Source organism: Carcharodon carcharias (assembly GCF_017639515.1).
Source record: "Carcharodon carcharias isolate sCarCar2 chromosome 19 unlocalized genomic scaffold, sCarCar2.pri SUPER_19_unloc_2, whole genome shotgun sequence".
Classification (NCBI taxonomy): Eukaryota; Metazoa; Chordata; class Chondrichthyes; order Lamniformes; family Lamnidae; genus Carcharodon; species Carcharodon carcharias.
In genome coordinates, this window is record NW_024470566.1 from 382,773 (window position 1) to 386,146 (window position 3,374).

Sequence of the window (3,374 nt, forward strand, 5' to 3'; positions counted from 1 at the left end):
AATGTAACCCCATTATTTATAAAAGGAGGGTGGGAGAAAACCGGGGGTTACAAATCAGTTAGACTAACCTCAGTGGTAGGAAAAATGCTAGAGTCTATTATAAAGGATGTGGGAACAAGACAATTAGAAAATATCAAAGGAATTAGACAAAGTCAATATGGATTTATGAAAGGGAAATTGTTTGACAAACCTACTAGAGTTCTTTTAGGATGTAGCTAGCAGAATAGATAAGGGAGAACCAGTGGATGTGGTGTGTTTGGAATTTCAGAGAGCTTTTGGTAAAGTCCCACATAAGAGGTTAGTGTGTAAAATTAAAGCACACGAGATTGGCGGTAATATTTTGTCATGGATTGATAATTGGTTAGCAGACAGGAACCAGAGAGTAGGAATAAATGGGTCTTTTTCTGAGTGGGAGGCAGTGACTAGGGAGGTAACGCAAGGATCAGTGCTTGGGCCCTAGCTATTCACAATGTATATCAATGATTTGGATGAGGGAACTAAATGTAATATTTCCAAGTTTGCTGATGACACAAAACTAAATGGGAATGTGAGTGATGAGAAGGGTGTTAAGAGGCTTCAAGGTGATTTAGACAAGTTGAGTGAGTGGGCAAATCCATGGCCGATGCAGTATAACGTGGATAAGTGTGAAGTTATCCACTTTGGGAGGAAAAACAGATTGGCAGAGTATTATTTACATGGTGATAGATTGGGAAATGTGGATGTACAAAGGGATCTGGGTATCCTAATACATCAGTCACTGAAAGCAAGCATGCAGGTGCAGCAAGCAGTTAGGAAGGTAAATGGTGTGTTGGCCTTCATTGTGAGAGGACTTGAGTACAGGAGCAAGGATGTCTTACTGCAGCTGTACAGGGTCTTGGAGAGACCACAGCTGGAGTATTGTGTGCAGTTTTGGTCTCCTTACCTAAGAAAGGATATACTTGCCATAGAGGGAGTGCAGTGAAGGTTCACCAGACTGATTCCTGGGATGGCAGGGTTGTAGTGTGAGGAGAGATTGGGTCAACTAGACCTGTATTCACTGGAGTTTAGAAGAATGAGAGGGGATCTCATTAAAACATATAAAATTCTGACAGGGATGGACAGACTGGATGCAGGAATCATGTCTCCTCTGTCTGGGGGGGTCTAGAACAAAGGGTCACAGTCTCAGGGTACAGGGTAGACCATTTAAGACTGAGATGAGGAGAAATCTCTTCACTCAGTGGGTGGTGAACCTGTGGAATTCTCTACCACAGAAACTGTGGAGGCCAAATCACTGAGTATATTTAAGAGGGAAATAGATAGATTTCCAGCTTCTAACTGTTTTAGGGGGAGAGCGGGAGTATAGCTTTGAGATAGAGGATCAGCCATGACCATATTGAATGGGGGAGCAGGCTGGAAGGGCCGAATGGCCTCCTCCTGCTCCTAGTTTCTATGTTACTCCCTTGTTACTGACGCTCCGACAGTGCAGTACCACAATATATATCTGTTCTCTCTCTTTGGGTGTCTGCCTCTTTCTCACTGCCATCATCAACCCTCTCCTAACAAAACAATGCTTGACCATCTTTCAAACTAATATCCCATCTCCAACCTCCAACTCCTCCCAAAATCCTCCAACATGTCATCAGCTCCCAAATCCATTCCCATCTTTCCCGGAACTCCGTGTTTGAATCCCTCCAGTCCGCTTTCCCCCCTGTAACGGTACCGAAACGGCTCTTATCAAAGTCACTGATGACATCCTGTGTGAGTGTGACGAAGGTAAACTTTCCCTCCCCGTCCTCCTCGGCCTGTCTGCAGCCTTTGACAGGGTTTGACCACCCCATCCTCCTCCAGCCCCTCTCCACTGTCGCCCAGCTGGGTGGGACTGCTCTCTCCTGGTCCCCTTATCATCTAATCGCAGCCGGAGAATCACCAGCAATGGCTTCTCTTCCTGCTCCCACACTCTTACCTCTGGTGCCCCCCAAGAGTCTATCCTTGGCCCCCCCACCCCCTCCTATTTCTCATCTACAAGCTGCCCCTCAGTAACACCATCCAAAAGCAGCGTGTTAGTTTTCACACCTACACTGAGGACACCCGGCTCTGCCTCATCACCACCTCCCTCGACTCCTCCAGTGTCTCTGAATGATCAGAATGCTTCTCCAACATCCAGTCCTGGATGAGCAGAAATTCCCTCCAGTTAATACTGTGGAGACGGCCAATGTTTTCTGTTCTTGCTGCAAAATCTGTTCCCTCAGTACCGACTCCAGTCCTGTCCCTGGCAACAGTTTGAGATTCAGCCAGTCTGTTCACAACATAGGGTCACATTTGACCCCGAGATGAGCTCCCAACTTCATATTCGAGCCATAACTATGGCCGCCTATTTCCATAATATTGGCTCAGCTCCTTTCCTGCTAAAAACTTTCTTCATGCCTTCATTACCTCCAGACTCAACTATTCCAACAGCTTCCCACATTCTGTAACCTTTCTGTTGCCCGTGTCTTAACACACACCAAGTCCTCTTCCTGTCATCCCTGTGGTTGTTGACCTTCTGTAGCTACCAGTTAAACAGAGTTTCAACTGTAAAATTCCCATTTCTTATTTTTAAGCCCATCCACATCCTTGCCCCTCCCTATCTCTGCAATCTCCTCCAGCCCCTCTGAGATATGTCTATGTACATAAGGAAACCAGAATAAACTAGTTTTAGTTGGGAATACGAACATACAAGTTAGGAGCAGGAGGAGGCTAAGGTAAGTGAGTGGGCAAAGATCTGGAAAATGGTCTATAATGCAGGAGAATGAAAAATAGTTCAGTTTGTCAGGAAGAATAAAAGAGAAGCTTATTATCTAAACAGTGAGAAATTGCAGAGCTCTGAGATACAAAGGAATCTGGGCATTTATTACATCATTCACAGGATGTGGGAGTCACTGGCTGGGCCCAGCATTTATTGCCCATCCCAAATTGCACCTTGAGAAGGTGCTGGTGAGCTGCCTTCTTGAACCACTGCAGACCGTCTGGTGTAGGTACACCCACAGTGCTGTTAGGGAGGGAGTTCCAGGATTTTGTCCATGTGGTGTAGGTACACTCAGTGTGCTGTTAGGGAGGGAGTTCCAGGATTTTGTCCATGTGGTGTAGGTACACTCAGTGTGCTGTTAGGGAGGGAGTTCCAGGATTTTGTCCATGTTGTGTAGGTACACCCACAGTGCTGTTAGGGAGGGAGTTCCAGGATTTTGTCCATGTGGTGTAGGTACACCCACAGTGCTGTTAGAGAGGGAGTTCCAGGATTTTGTCCATGTGAGTAGGTACACCCAAAATGCTGTTAGGGAGGGAGTTCCAGGATTTTGTCCATGTGATGTAGGTACACCCACAGTGCTGTTAGGGAGAGAGTTCCAAGATTTTGTCCA